The sequence below is a fragment of the Ranitomeya imitator genome, chromosome 4, assembly GCF_032444005.1.
Source record: "Ranitomeya imitator isolate aRanImi1 chromosome 4, aRanImi1.pri, whole genome shotgun sequence".
Classification (NCBI taxonomy): Eukaryota; Metazoa; Chordata; class Amphibia; order Anura; family Dendrobatidae; genus Ranitomeya; species Ranitomeya imitator.
In genome coordinates, this window is record NC_091285.1 from 390,570,604 (window position 1) to 390,588,786 (window position 18,183).

Sequence of the window (18,183 nt, forward strand, 5' to 3'; positions counted from 1 at the left end):
ATATCGTCTGTCATGTCCTAGCAGCAGGTTTCACCTGCACGGTGGACCCCGGACTGCGAACGCATCCATTACATCTCTCTTGGTGCGTTCCGCCAGTCCTAACATTACACTAGCGCCAGGGTCTGGCTAGTGATGACAGACATACAGCAATCTCTGCGGCATATCCAGCAGCTGGAGGGTAGGTTGGCGGCTCTCGAGAGTGCGACCTCAGCTGTGGATGTTACTGCAGTAGCTGTACAGGCTGCCAGCGTGGCTGCAGCTACTATGTCCATTGCCACCCCTGTTCCGACATTATCTCACCTCCCGCTGCCAGAAAAATTTTCTGGTGATAGCAAGTTTTGTAGGGGATTTGTGAGTCAGTGCTCTATTCATCTCGAGCTCCTGGCTACACGTTTTCCCACAGAGCGGGCTAAGGTGGGATTTATTTTGTCTCTATTGTCGGACAGGGCGTTGGAATGGGCTACGCCGCTGTGGGAGCGTGGCGATCATGTGGTGCAGAGTGCTCCGCTGTTTCTGAGCGCTCTGAAACAGGTCTTTTTAGGACCTCAAGTCACCCATGATACTGCGCTCCAATTGCTGGCATTAACTCAGGGTGAGTCCTTGGTCAGTCATTTTGCCGTCCAATTCCGCACCTTAGCATCTGAGCTGGATTGGTCGGATAAAGCTCTTATCCCCATATTTTGGAGGGGCTTGGCTGACCACGTAAAGGACGCTCTGGCCACTAGGGAGATTCCTGCCACACTGGAGGAGTTAATAACTGTCTCCACTCGAATTGACCTCCGTTTTTACGAGCGGAGGTTAGAGCGAGCCCAGTGTAGGCAGAGGTTTCGGCTGGCTCCTACTTTTGCCAAACCTCTTGAATTTCCAGTCCTGGTTCCTGAGTCACATGAGGCCAGGGAGGTGTCACAAGCAGGATCTAAGTCCCGGACCGCTTGTGCACTCAGGGTCTGTCATGTTTGCCAGCAGTCAGGACATCTAGCCACCAGATGTCCTCAGCGGTCGAGGAAACGTCAGCGTCTAGTGGTAGTTGGTGGAGGTACACTAGACACGGCGACGTTTGCCTCTAAGTTGTCCTTTAAGGGAACAATTACTATTGGCTCATTTTCCCACTCGGTAGAGCTCTGCGTGGATTCTGGGGCGGAGGGCAACTTTATGTCTTCTGCCTTCGCCCAACGTCACGCAATACCCTTGGTTATGCTTGCTCAACCAGTAACGGTGCGAGTGGTGAATGGGTCGACATTGCCCTCACAGATCACACACCAGACCATCCCTTTTACTCTGTCCATGTCGCCATCTCATCAGGAGATAATTTCTCTGCTCGTCATTCCGGAAGGAATTGATGAGATCCTGTTGGGAATACCTTGGCTACGGTACCACTCTCCTCATATCGAGTGGTCCTCAGGCAGAATTCTGGGTTGGGGTGAATCTTGTGGGGGTAGGTGTCAGAGGGAGTGCGTTCAGGTTGCTACTACTGAGGTATCCGCAGATCTATCCTCTCTCCCCAAGCAGTATTGGTCATATGCAGACGTATTCTCCAAAAAGGCGGCGGAGACCCTTCCGCCCCATCGCCCCTATGACTGTCCTATTGACCTCTTGCCTGGTGCTGAGCCTCCCCGGGGTCGAGTCTATCCGCTATCTCTCCCGGAGACGGAGGCAATGTCACAGTATATACAGGAAAATCTGGCAAGAGGGTTCATCAGGAAGTCAGTGTCACCTGCTGGGGCAGGATTCTTCTTCGTGCAGAAGAAGAGTGGGGAATTGCGTCCATGCATAGACTACAGGGGTCTTAACGCCATCACCGTTAAGAATAAATACCCTTTGCCTTTGATATCTGAACTGTTCGATAGGCTTCGGGGAGCAAGGGTATTTACTAAATTAGATCTGCGGGGTGCTTACAACCTGATTCGCATCCGTGAGGGGGACGAATGGAAGACGGCTTTTAACACCAGGGATGGGCACTATGAATATCTGGTGATGCCCTTTGGGCTCTGTAATGCCCCAGCCGTTTTCCAAGACTTTGTGAACGATATCTTCCGGGATATGCTTTCCACCTCGGTCGTAGTCTATCTGGATGATATTCTCATCTACTCTCCAGATATTGACTCCCACCGGAGAGATGTTTGCAAAGTCTTCGACCTCCTACGGGCAAACTCCCTCTATGCCAAGTTGGAGAAGTGCATGTTTGAGCAGGAGTCCTTACCTTTCCTAGGCTACATCATCTCTGCCCAGGGATTGGCTATGGATCCTGCCAAACTACAGGCTGTGATGGACTGGCAGGAACCTCATTCTCTTAAAGCGGTGCAGCGCTTTATGGGGTTCATCAATTATTATCGCCAGTTCATCCCGCATTTCTCAACTTTGGTAGCTCCCTTGGTTGCCCTCACCAAGAAGGGGGCAAATCCTAAATTGTGGTCTGAGGAGGTCTCCAAGGCCTTTATCTCTATAAAGTCACACTTCGCTAGCGCTCCCATACTTCATCGCCCCGATGTTGATAAGCCATTTATCATGGAGGTGGATGCCTCTTCTGTTGGTGCTGGAGCAGTCCTCTTCCAAAAGGATGCTCAAGGTCGGAAGCATCCTTGCTTCTTTTTCTCCAAGACCTTCGCACCAGCAGAGAGGAATTATTCCATCGGGGACAGGGAGTTGCTAGCCATGAAGTTGGCTTTCTCGGAGTGGAGACATCTCTTGGAGGGAGCACGTTTTCCCTTCCAAGTCTTCACAGATCACAAAAATTTGGTGTATCTGCAGACAGCTCAGCGGTTGAATTCTCGCCAGGCCAGATGGTCCTTGTTCTTCTCCCGGTTTCATTTCACCCTCCATTTCCTTTCTGGGGAGAAGAACATTCGGGCCGATGCTCTCTCTCGCTCCGTTGTGTCATCTGGGGAGGAGGAGGAGGAGCCTCGGCTTATTGTCCCCACCGAGAGTTTGAGAACCGTGGCCCCGGTTTCGCTGGAGTCTGTGCCCCCGGGCAAGACTTTTGTTCCATCTAGTTTGCGGCCGGAGGTTCTCTCTTGGGCGCACTCGTCCAGGGTGGGTGGACGTTTTGGTACTAAAAGGACATCTGAGTTACTGGCGAGGACATACTGGTGGCCGCATATGGCTCGTGATGTCGCGGAGTACGTTCGGGCGTGTGTCTCTTGCGCCAGGAACAAGACTCCTCGGCAACAGCCAGCTGGTTTGCTTTACCCTCTGCCCGTGGCTGACAGGCCCTGGGAGATGGTCGGGATGGACTTTGTGGTGGGCTTACCCAAGTCTCGTAATTGCACCATTATCTGGGTGATCACCGACCATTTCTCCAAAATGGTGCATTTGGTGCCTCTTCCACGGCTACCATCTGCACGGGCGTTGGCTGTCTTGTTTAACAAGCATATCTTTCGCTTACACGGTATGCCAGACAAAATTGTTAGTGACCGGGGTCCCCAGTTAGCGTCTCGATTCTGGAGGGAGCTATGTCGTTTACTCAGTATTGAGTTAAATCTCTCTTCGGCATATCATCCCGAGACGAATGGGTTGGTAGAAAGGGCCAACCAGACCTTGGTCACATATCTGCGACATTTTGTTTCTGCCAGACAGGATGACTGGGCATCCTTGCTACCGTGGGCAGAGTTTGCACTTAACAATGCCGTAGCCGACTCCACCGGTCAGACTCCATTCCTCTTAAATTACGGCCAGCATCCGCGTGTTCCAGTGCCCATGCCTGTGTCTTCCGCTGATCCCAGGGTGGCAGACTGGGCTGTGGAGGCACGGGACATTTGGGATCGCACGCAGGATGCCATTCGGGCCTCCAAGGAGAGAATGAGGTCCTCCGCCGATGTTCATCGGCGCCCTGCTCCGACTTTTGTCCCTGGCGACTTGGTGTGGCTCTCCGCCCGTAACATCAGGCTGCGAGTTGAGTCCACTAAGTTTGCTCCTCGCTACTTGGGTCCCTTCAAGGTTCTCGAACAGGTTAATCCTGTGGTCTACCGCCTGGCTCTTCCTCCACGCTTGGGTATCACCGACACCTTTCATGTGTCCCTCTTGAAACCCGTATACATGTCCCGGTTTTCCGAGTCATCTGCCGGGACATCGGGTTCGTCTACGGACGATTACGAGGTGAACGCTATTTTGGGGTGTAAGGTGGTACGCGGCAAAAAGTTCTATCTGGTGGATTGGAAGGGTTATGGTCCAGAGAACAGGTCATGGGAGCCTGCTGAAAACATTCGGGCCCCACAGCTCATTGCTGCCTTCGAACGTAGCGAGGCCCAAGGAGGGGGGGGCCCTAGGAGGGGGGGTAATGTTAGGAGTCGAGTTTCCTCTGCTGCACAGGGGGAATCTCGATCCGTCTCCGCTGCGGTCTCCCATTCTCCTCCAGCCGCAGTGGAGCCTGCTCAGCAGGGACGTCGATCCCAGCGTCTCGCTCAGTCTGACTCTGTGAGAAGAGTTACTGCTGCTTCTCCAGCTTCTGCCTTTAAAGCCAATACTGGTCAGCAGCGAGTGGACTTCTCTGGGACTAAGTCCTTGTCTGCGCACACTGAGCATGCCCAGGGCAAGATCTCCCGTTGGAGATCGAGGGTCATGTGCTCAGACTCTGCAGCGCATTCTATTGGTCCTCTTGGCAGGTCTCGGAAGGGCAAAGTTTCTGTGGCCGCTTCCTGTCCTGCAGCTATATAAACTGCGCATGACCGCACGGCCATGCGCTAGTGTACAACTTTATACGTGTGTTTGTTGTGAGTGCAAGTCGTCCTTTAAATACCCCTACCCTACTGTATGATTGTTCGCGTATGGTGTATGGCTGCTATCTAGCGCCCGACTTAACACTCAACGTGTCACACACGTGTCAGCGTCCTCTGCTGTGACCGCCAGTGCGGCGCCACGCGCCTGTGTGCGCTTCCTGACCCATGTCTGGGTACTTAGTGGTGCCTGCCAGCACGGCACAGTTTGCACTTCGGTGCCTCTATTGTATATACTTTTCACACCCAGTTGTGGTGTAGTGCCAGCAAGGGTCTAATCGGACTACTATCCCTGTTGGGGTCTAGTTCGCTGACCACTTGCTCGCGCTCTATGTGCGGTACCGCGATCCTGTGACGCAACAGGATCGCTTTCTTCACGCTGGGTGAGGTTTAACCCACGCGTGTATACTTATGAGTACCGCCATATCGTCTGTCATGTCCTAGCAGCAGGTTTCACCTGCACGGTGGACCCCGGACTGCGAACGCATCCATTACATCTCTCTTGGTGCGTTCCGCCAGTCCTAACAACGCTAGTGTGAAAGTATCATCAGGTTTTTGCAGTCAGGCTGAACCCGACCACTTTTGAAAAAAAACGGATCCGTTGCAAATTGTGAAAAACTGATGCGCCGGATCTGTTTTTTTTGCCGGATCAGACTAGCTGATATCCGAGGAGAGAGAGAGAGAGAGAGACAGCAGAATGGAAAATTCATGATTTGAATGGAAAATGCATGATTTGTGTAAAAAAAAATGGATTTAGTCATCGGATTCCATCATTTCAACTCATGTTTCATACGTTTTTTGCCGGATCCATCGCTGTCCGGTTTTTTGTTGGACAGAAAAAACTTTCCTATTTTCAACGGATCCGGCAAAAAATGGATGAAACGTGAGGCCATCCGTCGCAATCTGGCGCTAATACAAGTCTATCAGGAAAAAACAGAACTTTTGCCGGATCTGTTTTTTTCAAAATTCGCTGGATTGTGCCTGATGGCAAAAAAACTGATGTGTGAAAGTATCCTAAGAGAAGGAAGATGAGACTCTGCCTGCAGTCCTGCCCCGGAGCAGAAACAGTCTGCATCTCTCTGTCTCTATGATGAGGAACATGTTTGTGCTTTAAAGCAGCCTGTGCGAAGCTCCCACCACCCTAAAAAAAAGGTGAAATGCAAAAGGTAAATCCTGCCCATATGAACAGTGATTTATTGAACTCACATATGCTGGCACATAGTTTTTTTCTATGTGTATCTCCTCCCATACCTTATGTACATAGTGTTAAGTATTTAGCATCTATTCTATTTATAAGATATGTACTATCATAAATCGCAATTAGGTACGAGGGGTGATCCAAAAGTAATGATAATCAATACTAAACACAATGAATATAGTCAAAAAATAAATTTATTTTTCTGCATAGTCTCCTAACAAGTCTATACATTTAGTCCATCTCTTTTCTAAACTTAGAATTCCCTTCGAAAAAAATTCTTGATCTTGACCCTCAAAAAAGTCCCCAACAGCGGTTATCACGTTGCTATTGACGTCAAATTTCTTGCCCCAGAGGTGTTCCTTGAGCCGAGGAAAGAGAAAGAAGTCACTGGGGGCTAGATCTGGTGAATAGGGGGGGTGTTCCACCAGTTCAAAGCCCGCTTCTTGAATGGTAGCCATGGCAACAGCAGCTTTGTGAGCCGGCGCGTTATCTTGGTGAAACAACACTCCAGCCCGCAGTTTGCCGCGCCTTTTCTCCTTGATAGCCTCCTGCAATCTTCTTATTTGTTCTGCGTAGTAGGAGCCCGTAATAGTGGCACCCTTCTCCAAATAGTCCACCATAATAATTCCTTCAGCGTCCCAAAAAATGGACGCCATAACCTTCCCTGCTGAGCTTGACACTTTGAATTTCTTCGGCGTCGGTTCGTCGGCTCGTTTCCATGTCATCGATTGTTGTTTAGTTTTGGGATCAAAGTGGTGGATCCAGGTCTTGTCCATGGTCAAAAAACGTGACAAAAAATTTTCCTTGTCTGCTTGGAACTTTTCGAGATTTGCTATTGAAATGTCAACTCATTTCTTCTTTTGTTCGTCGGTTAACATTTTTGGCACCCAACGCGCGGAGACCTTTCTCATATGCAATTCTTTTGCAAGGATTCTTTGAATACTGCCATATGAGATCCCTGTGACCTCAGCTACATGCCTGATAGTCACTCTTCGATCTGCCAATACAACTTCTTCAACTTTTTTCACGTTTTCTTCATTGAGGGACGTGCATGGGCGTCCTTCACGATGTTCATTTTCCGTCGATGTTCTTCCCAGCTTAAATTCCTTGGCCCAGCGTGCAACTGTGGAATATGGAGGAGAAGAGTCCCCCAATGTTTCCACCAAGTCGCTGTGTATGTCTTTGATAGTCATTTTTTCAAGCAGAGGTATTTGATGACAGCTCTGAGCTCGTTTTTTTCTATTTTGATGTTCACTCCTCGGCAGTTCATATTCAAATGAATGTAGCTCCCGGGAATCGTGGTCTATTTAAGTAATTTTTTTTTCCTGGACTAGTGGGTACCTAAGAGAGAAGAAACATTTTATTTTAATTTCTGTGTGCAATAGAAATAACCGATTATCATTACTTTTGGATCGCCCCTCGTATATTAACCCTATGTGCTGCAATTTATCACTAGTATGTGTTGTTTACTCCTAACACTGTACATTTCTATGGAGATTGTCTATTGACATTTATATATTTTTTGACTGCCTGGGGGATTTATATATAACTCTATTTTGACTATATGCACTGTACCACTGTCTGGCAGTCAGCCCAGTGATTGTGACCTTGTGAAAAATTAATATGTATATTACTAGTTGACATACACACTTAGCCTTGTGATATTCTTAATTTATCCCATATTTATCTCTGATGGCAATTTAACACTTGTTACTACAAGTTCATTCTCGATGGAATTATACAGTTTGTTTGAATTTTGTATGGCATATCGATACAATTTATCACTTGTATTCTCAAATTATATTAATTATATCTTGCTACATCTCTATTTGACACAAGGCATCTTGTTTTAATTTGTTCTATTTGATTAATTAATACAGAATGGTTTTTATTACCTATTTTTTGATACGTACTTGTTGACTTTGGGTTCTTATCCAGTGCTTATTTCAATTAAATCCCTAGTAGATGTAATGTTTGGAGTAAAGAAAATTGCAAAATGTATGCGCTTATTAACAGAGAATGGAAACATTTTGAAAAAACAGGGCCCTACCCTCATCTTCCAAAAGGAGATATTCTTTTGATGAGAAGAGCACAAAAGTATGGGACAAAGTTCCCAGAATTGACGTGGCAAAATCCTCTAAACAGTCACCTCTACCCTCTGAGTATATTGGGGTTCTTAGAAATCCTCTGGACAAAAACAGAAGGATACCTGAGACACACGTGGGATGCTGCAGTTGGGGTCTAAAACCAGCAATTGCAGGAACCTGTGCCTCCTATTCTCAAATGATCTGTTTGCAGCAATTTGAAGAATAGCTGAAAGACACAACTCTGAGGGATAGAATTTTGGCTAACCTTCCATTAATACAAGGAGCTGCAGCATTTTTAGCATATGCATCGGCAGATTCTGTCCATCTAGTGGCGAAGTCCACATGCTTATGAAATTACTAATGCCAATAGTAGATGGTATTGGCTTATTTAGAGAGAGAATAGGAGCATAGGTAGACCACCACTTACAAACTCTGGTTACAGACACATTCAGCTTTATCAGAGACACTAAATTTGTGTCTGTTGTCTTTGATGAATACAAGTGGAATAAGTACATTATTTTTTACATAAAACCAGAGTAAGTATGGAAGCCAAATTGTCCCCAGTTATATCAAATCTAGTGATATTGAGATTGGAGGAATTGTATCTCTACAATGATAGTAACACAGCAAACACATAGTTTGGTACGGAAGGTATAATGACAGTCTTATCTTCGTAATTTCAATAATTTTAATCTCAAATTGACCCATTTTGTGATTCACGTAGTATTAATTTCTTAGATTTGAAGTTGGTGGCAGACAGTGAAAAACGTAAGGTGCATATTGTTCCCTTCAGAAAGCCTACAGCTAGTAGTACTATGTTAGCAGCCCATTCTTGTCACCCACCACATATTAAACAAAATATTCCATATGGTGAGTTAATTAGGATTAAACACAATTGTTCAGATCATGACACATTTCAACAAGAATGTAAAAAAAGTGACAGACTATCCAGGATGGGATACCCTGATTGGTCTTTAACTAAAGCTAAAGCTATAATTAACAATATTGACTTGACCGTAATACACTTCTATATAAAGATAAATCTATGGACATAAATTCTTCTGCATGCATTACATTCTCAACTGAGTTTAGTCCATAATTTATTGATATTGTGTGGATTTCTAAAAAATATACTCCAATATTAAATCAAGACAACAAACTTAAACATGCACTGAATAATAACATACCTTATGTAGCTAAAACAAACCATTACTTTAGGATCTTTATTGTCACAGAGTATATTCTTCAGTTTTCAGTCTGGTTCACAGTCAGTGGGAAAAAAACCTGGCTGGGCCTACATGGTGTTTTTGGATGTGGCACTAAGCGCTGTATAGCATGTCATCATGTATTTAATAAATATCAATCCCTACATAATTTTACCATCTATCATATACCTTATTATTATACATTTTTATAGCGCCTTTTATTCCATGGCGCTTTACATGTTAAAAGGGGGCAAATATAGACAAATACAATAAACATGAGTAAAGACCAAGGCAGTAACAGGTACAGAAAGGGGGAGGACCCTACCCGCGAGGGCTCACAGTCTGCAGGGATGGGTGAGGATACATGAGGAGAGGGTAGAGCTGGTAATGCGGCGGTTCAGTAGGTTGAGGATCACTGCAGACTGTAGGCTTGTTGGAAGATGTGAGTCTTCAGGCTCTTTTTGAAGGTTTCTATGGTAGGCAAGAGTCTGATGTGTTGGGGTAGAAATTTCAAGAGTATGGGGGAAGCATGGGGGAAGCACGGGAGAAGTCTTGGATGCGGTTGTGGGAAGAAGAGATGAGAGGGGAGTAGAGAAGGAGATCTTGTGAGGATCGAAGGTTGCGTGTAGATAAGTACCGGTAGACCATGTCACAGATGTATGGAGGAGACATGTTGTGGATGGCTTTGTATGTCATAGTAAGGGCTTTGAACTGGAGTCTCTGGGTGATAGGAAGCCAGTGAAGGGCTTGGCATAGGGGAGAGGCTGGGGAATAGCGGGGAGACAGGTAGATTAGTCGGGCAGCAGAGTGTAGGATGGATTGGAGTGGTGCCAGAGTGCTAGAGGAGAGGCTAGAGAGTAGGAGGTTGCATGATTTCATAAACTGTAATGATACATTTTTCATTTATCTCATAGAATGCACTGCCTGTAAACTTCAGTATATTGGATTTACAACATGTCCCCTCAAAACAAGAATCAGTCGGCACATTTTTGATGCTACTAATCCTCAGACTCTTTCTTCTGCGGTATCCAAACATTTTGCAAATGTCCATAAAGGTGATGTAGGCAGTCTCAAATTTTGTGTCTATAGAACATGTAGAGGTGGAGACCATAGACGCAAATTACTCAATAGAGAATGATTTTGGATATTCACATTGGAAACCAGAATACCGCGTGGTCTTAACCACAGATAAGACCTTATCTTACAATATTAAATCCACTTACATTTCTTCTTCATTTTAAGTTTTTTTATGATTGCTTTTATACACACATTATTCCATTTTTTTAGTTTCTATATATTTATGTGTTTTCTGATTGTATATGTTCTTTTGGTTTCCATGTAGCTGTCTCTTTAATAATTCCCAGGATATTCTCCTGATTTGACCAACTGGAGCAGTTTGCCTGGGAGACTATGTATATGTCTTTAGTATTCCCATGCACTTATCATGATTAAGACGTAAGTCGAAACGCGTTGACCCTAAAGCCTCATTGTGTGCACTGTGCTGTTACATGCAATGTTATATTCGGTGGAGCACTACTGGTGATTTTCCTATTTTAAATGGCTTACTAAAAACTATATTTTACTACAAAGTCACAGTTTCTCACTGTATTATACTTAAGTTCCTCTGTTCATGCACCAGCTGCTCAGCCCTTATCTGTGCGAGCTCTGTACTTTAGGAATCTATTCTTCTACCAGGTGAGCTGACTTTTTTCACTTTTTTCTGCCCAACTAGGAAATAGTATCTGCACAAAAGCTGCTGAAAGGGCATTCAGAAGGAAAAATAGAACTGTCCTCAATAAATAGAAATTCCCTCCTATGGTGGATAGACAGGACAAATCTAGCACCAGGGGTCCCAAGGATGAGGTCAATAAGCGACATTATTATGATGCATGCAAGCAAATGAGGTTAATGCTCTTGTCTGGTCCATGGTTCTTTCCTAAATCACGGACCTTCTCACTCAGGGTCCGGTAAGTCGCTCTTAAGTGAAAGGCTTCCATTTAACAATTTGAGAGGGCACTGTTGAGTCAGAAAGGATTTTCTCCTGGGCTTTTCTACACCTTATTGAAGAATAGAAAACCAGTAACAACATAAATTTATGGCAGAACGTGGGAAAAAGTTTTTGGAATTCTCAGGAGAAACTTTGGGGAGTAAGGTTCCATTTAATTCCATCTTAGAATTTCTCCAAAAGGGATTATTGCTAGGGTTGGCTATTAAAACCATTAATGTTTTAATTTCAGCCCTGGGAGTGTTATATGATTACAATCTGGCAGCTAATACATGGATATCAAAGTTTATAAAATCCTGCAACAGATTTAGACCAATGCCAATTATGAGGGTTATTCCAGGGGATCTAAACTTTGTAACGGAGGCATAAATCAGAGATCCTTTTGAACCTTTACAAGGTTTATTGATATAAGTAACTTACATTACCAATAATTTTGGTAGCACTGACTTCGGCCCTTAGAGTTAGTGATATCCAAGTCCTGTCATTAAATGATCTCATCAGAAACCATTCATTGTCAAAAGATAAAGCTGAACTTCTTGCATCTCGGCTGAAACAGAAGAATCTTCTTCGTGATGATGTCAAAGTGTGTTATTACTGAAACAGAAGTAACACTTTAACACAATATTTCATAGTTGATGGACCAATGGAGTACTGTAGCAATGTGAAAGGCCTATTTGAAGAACCGAATCAAGAGTATTTTTTTGCAGATTGGAGATTGTTTATTGACTCATCCCAGAGAAGTTTGAAAGCAATGTTGCGTCATGATGAAAATATGAAACCATCAATCCCTATTGCTCACTCATTTAATCTATAGGAAAGTTATGAAAATCTGTCAGTTGCTTTGGATGCTATACAATATAAACATCATCAATGGAATGTATGTGAATATTTGAAAGTGAAGGATCTGCTAATGGGAATGCAAGTAGGTTTCGCAAAATATTGTTGCTTCTCGTGTTTATGGAACTGTAGAAATACAGTATAGCATTATGTTCGTCGTGATTGGGGACAGAAAAACATCTATGCTCCAGCTAGAGACAATGATCAGCATAATCCTTTAGTTGCTCCAACAAAAATCTTTATACATATAAAATTGGGAGTGATTAAAAACTTTGTGAAAGCCATGGCAAAAACAGATTCATAAGGGTTCCAGTACATTTCACAGAAATTATCCAGCATTCCACCAGCAAAAATGAAGGAAGGGGTATTTGTTGGTCCTGAGATTAGAGAGCTAATGAGAGATGATTTGTTTGAAGGAACTCTTAATGATAAGGAATTGAGATCTTGGAAAATCTTTAAGTGGATATGTGAAAACTTCTCAGGAAAACAAAAATCTCCAGAATATGTTGAAGGTTTTGAGGAACTACTAAATGTATACCAGTGTCTAGGATGTTGCATGTCTTTGAAAATGCACTTTTTGCATTTACATTTTGATTTCTTCCCTCAAAATCTTGGGGATGTAAGCAAAGAACAAGGGGAGTGGTTTCACCAGGACATTAAAGTAATGGAATACCGCTACCAGGGTTTTTGGAATGACTCAATGATGGCAGATTACTGTTGGATGTTAAATAGGGACAACTCTGAAAAATCGTATCAACGACAGTCTAATGTCAAGCACATTTATTTTCTGCTCATATTTTGGTTTCTATTTTGCATGTGAAATTATTTTGGTTCAATAAAAACTGTTTGGTAAGGTGAAGCATTTTTTCCTGATATGTAGATCACTGGTTTCTTAATGTCGCTAGTATACTTCCTATCCACTATATAATTGTCTAAGGATTACTTCCGTCTGTCCTTCTGTCTGTCTGTCACGTATATTCATTGGTTGCGGCCTCTGTCTGTTATGGAAATCCAAGTCGCTGATTGGTCATGGCAAAACACCCACGACCAATCAGCAACGGGCACAGTCCGGTGGCAAAATGGCCGCTACTTCCTCCCCGCAGTCAGTGCCCGCTCCATACTCCCCTCCAGTCATCCCTCACATAGGGTTAATGGCAGCGTTAATGGACTGCGTTATGCCGCGGTGTAACGCACTCCATTAACGCAGCTATTAACCCTGTGTGACCAACTTTTTACTATTGATGCTGTGTATGCAGCATCAATAGTAAAAAGATCTAATGTTACAAATAATAATAAAAGGTTATTCTCACCCTCTGACGTGCGCGCTGTCCTCGGCAGTGCAAGCGGCAGGTCCGGTGCCAAGGATGCTATGCGAGAAGGACCTGCCATGATGTCACGGTCATTTGACCGTGACGTCATCACAGGTCCTGCACTCATACCAACCCTGGGACCGGAAGCTGCCGCATGCACCGCACACAGGTGCTAGGACTACAAGGGGCCTACGGAAGGTGAGTATATGTTTATTTTTTATTTTAAGTCTTTTTTAACCACGCATATAGTGCCCACATTGCTATATACTACGTGAGATGTGTAACATACTACATGGGCTGCGTTGTATACTACATGGCTACTATGTACTACGTGGGCAGTGTTATATACTATGTGGGCAATGTTATATACTGCATGGGCTGCATTATATACTACATGGCTGCTATGTACTACGTGTGCAGTGTTATATACTATGTGGGAAATGTTATATACTGCGTGGGCTGCGTTATATACTACATGGCTGCTATATACTACGTGGGCAGTGTTATATACTGTGTGGGCTGCGTTATATACTACATGGCTGCTATATACTACGTGTGCAGTGTTATATACTGTGTGGGCTGCTTTATATACTGCATGGCTGCTATATACTACGTGGCCAGTGTTATATACTATGTGGGCAATTTTATATACTGTGTGGGCTGTGTTATATGCTTTTTGGGCTGTGTAATATACTGCGTGGCCACAGTTATATACTGTGTGGCCTGTATAATGTATTCAAGAATATGTCGTGGCCTGAGCTATATACTATGTGGCTGCTATATACATACAGTACATATTCTAGAATACCCGATGCGTTAGAATCAGGCCACCATCTAGTACCTTATATTAATGCTGCTCCTTGGAAACTACACATGCTACAGAAAAACTATATACATTTTTAAAACCAGTGCAAAAAGATTATTCAGGAAAGTACAAAATCACCGGCGATGATTACAATTAATATTTTTTGTAGACCTGTGTAATTAACAAAAAACACCTGCAAAGGCTTCCTAACCATTTTAAAAGGTCCCTTAGTCTGTTTCTGTAGGCTCCACAATCATGCGGAAGACTGCGGACTTGATAGATTTCCAGAAGGCAGTCATTGGCACGCTCCACAAGGAGGGTAAGCCACACAAGGTCATTGCCAAAGAAGCTGGCTGTTCAGAGTGCTGTATTCAAGCATATTAATGGAAAGTTGAGCGTAAGGAAAAGGTTTGGGGGGGATTCAGAAGGAGTGGACTGCTGCTCGAGTCATTGCTTCAAGAGCCACCACACACAGATGCATCCAGGATATGGGCTACAAGTGTCGCATTCCTTGTGTCAAGCCAGTCATGATCAATAGACAATGCCACAAGCGTGTCACCAGGGCCAAGGAGAAAAAGAACTGTGCTGTTGTTCAGTGGTCCAAATGTCATTTTCAAATGAAAGTAAATGTTGCATTTCATTTGGAAATCAATGTCCCAGAGTCAGGAGGAAGAGTGGACAGGCACACAAACCAAGCTGCTTGAGGTCTGGTGTGAAGTTTCCATAGTCAGCGATGGATTGGGGAGCTATGTCATCTGCTGGTCTAGGTCCACTGTGTTTTATCAATACCAAAGTCAGCGCTGCTGTCTACCAGGAAATTTTAGAGCAGTTCATGCTTTCCTCTGCAGAGAAGCTTTTTGGAGATGGAAATTTCATTGTCCGGCAGTACTTGGCACCGGTCCACACTGCCAAATGTACCAATATCTGGTTTAGTAACATAGTTAGGAAGGCAGAAAGAAGAAATTTGTCCATCCAGTTCAGCCTATATTGCATCAGAATAATTCCCCAGATCTACGGCCTTTTAAGGAGCCTAATAACTGTAAGATACAATATTGTTATGCTTCAGGAAGACATCCAGGCCTCTTTTCAACCCCTCGACTTTTTAAAACAACAGCATCACTTGATTGGCAAGCAAACTTGCCTGACCTTAACCCCATAGATAATCTATGGGGTATTGTCAAGAGGAAGATGAGAGACACCAGCCCTAACAATGCAGATGAGCTGAAGGCTGCTATCAAAGCAACCTGGGCTTCCATTACACCTCAGCAGTGCCACAGGCTGATCGCCGCCATGCCATGCTGAATTGATGCCAAAGGAGCCCTGACCAAGTATTGAGTGCATTTACTGAACATACATTTCAGTAGGCCAACATTTCAGATTTTAAAATCATTTTTTCAAGCTGGTGTTATAAAGTATTCTAATTTACTGAGATAATGACTTTTGTGTTTTCATTGGCTGTAAGCCATAATCATCAACATTAACAGAAATAAACCTTTGAAATAGATCACTCTTTTTGTAAGGACTCTATATAATATATGAGTTTCACTTTTTGTATTGAAGAACTGAAATAAATAATTTTGTGACATGTACCTGTAAGTGTGACAGAGTCACGGGCACACTATGTGAGGGTAAATATTATCCTGAGTGATGTGAAAGCCATAAGCTTTCCTCCAGCATGATATGTACTGAGAGTAAATCATTTGTTTCCAGGGACTGGCTTTCATGGTGAGTAGGCAAGAGATGGGCGGGACCCTACTCTCCATATCTCCACCTCAACGGTGTAGTTGAAGATAACTAAATGTCCAGCAAGTGTTTTTTTTTGTCTGTGCTGGAGTGTAACAATACATTCACCTCAGTACTTTTTCTGAAAACATCAGTCTGAATGAGGCCATCTTCCGCAGTTTGTATTTTTAAATAAAAAAATTAAATTTGCCATTTATTGTATTTGAGAGGATGATCATTCAATAAACACTGGAAGCTAATTAAATCTGTTTCCGAACTCTGACAGATAAATAATAGTTTATGTAACTAAACGTGGTCAATGATATGTATTCCTTTGACTTGGAAGATGGTCCTCTACCAAAAAACCATGGAATAAATTTGCATAGGATGGAGCACAAGCCATGCCCATATGTTATCATTTGTCCTCCATCTTTAAAGCTTATTGTTTTGAAGATTCATAAATCTCTGAAATATTGGAGATTCTGGTAAGCAGATCTCCTTTTCCCGCTTTGAAAAATCAGTTTTCAAATTGAGTAAAATTGAATAAATTGAATTTATCCATTGCTCTAATGGATAACTCAGCCTTGAGCTTATTCTGTATAATCTCAATCTTCTCAATTTCTTTGAAAACACTCACATTCAAATTATTCAATTATACCATAAAGACACAGGAACAATTACCGTATTTTCCGCTTTGTAAGACGCACTTTATTTCCCCCAAATTTGGGGGGGAAATGTGGGTGCGTCTAACAAAGCGGATATACCGCTTACCATTACAGGCTGGGAGGAGGGGGTGTCCGCCGCCGCTACCGCCTGCCGCCGCTGTCGTCCGCCGCCACTGCCGGGGTTGTCCGCTGCTGCCCCGGGTGATGCTGAAGGCTCCGGTGCTGCGGGGGGCTCTGGCGACATATTGTGAAAGACCAGAGCCCCCCGGCAGTTCTTCCATGCGTTCCAGTATGACTAATTCCGGGAAAATGGCCGCCGGAATCTCGGGAGATGAGATTTCAGCGCTGAGATCTCATCTCTCGAGATTCCGGCGGCCATTTTCCCGGAATTAGTCATACTGGAACGCATGGAAGAACTGCCGGGGGGCTCTGGTCTTTCACAAAATGTCGCCAGAGCCCCCCGCAGCACCGGAGACAGCCCTACAGCACAGGAGCCCCCTGCAGACCCCTCATCCCAGCCTGCAGCAAAGGAGCCCCCTGCAGACCCCTCATCCCAGCCTGCAGCAAAGGAGCCCCCTGCAGACCCCTCATCCCAGCCTGCAGCACAGGAGCCCCCCTGCAGCACAGGAGCCCCCTGCAGACCCCCTCATCCCAGCCTGCAGCAATGCTCCACTCCTGCCTCCGGCAACGAGCCTGGGACCCTGATCCACCACAACCACAACCCCTGGTAAGTAATAAGACGCATGGATTATAAGACGCCCCACCAATTTATTAAAAAATAGTTTTTTCCTATTTTTCTCCTCAAAATTTGGGGTGCGTCTTATAATCCGGAGCGTCTTACAAAGCGAAAAATACGGTAATAGCCAAATACTCCTACATGGACCTGAATTCCATTATCTATTGAATCCTGGCACAGTGCAGGCGCTGCCACCTGCCTGATGAATGTTATTTTTGTTTTAACAATATGATATGCAGTATGCAAAATAGGGGGCAGGTCACTGAAGGATTAGTGACCTGTCATCATAAGCCATTAGGATAAATACGGAAGCAGAACACCACATAAAGACCCCCCGTCCTCACAGGCTGCCCCAGACCATGAGTGTATCATTAACTGAAAACTGCAAATAAAGATTAAACAACAACCACAAGACCAATTTCATCAACCGAGGCATCATTGTAATCAGTATAGTGGTGCCAACCTGACTCTGTCTGTAGTTTACTGAGCACAACCGTAGTGACAGGTTCCCTTTAATGCCAAGCAGCAGATGCAAAAGCAAATACAATTTAATATCGCAATGTATTTTACTTTTTAAAAAATCCCTTGTATGCAAAATCTTAACATGGAATCCAGGTTTAGCTCCACATTCTAAAAAAGTCATGAGAAAAAAAAGGAAAAGGGCAAATGCATAAAATTGTGCATAGCTAGATATAGAAAACAAAAATCAGAAATACTTTATTGACAGCCACAGCGCGCAAAGGATCGAAAGATTTAAAAAACAGGAAACAACAATACAACACCCCTGGTACCAGCGTGGTCCATATGGCTATACATATAGCACCAAAAGGAATAAATCAAGCTTGAACACCAAGTAACATAGTAACATAGTAACATAGTAACATAGTTAGTAAGGCCGAAAAAA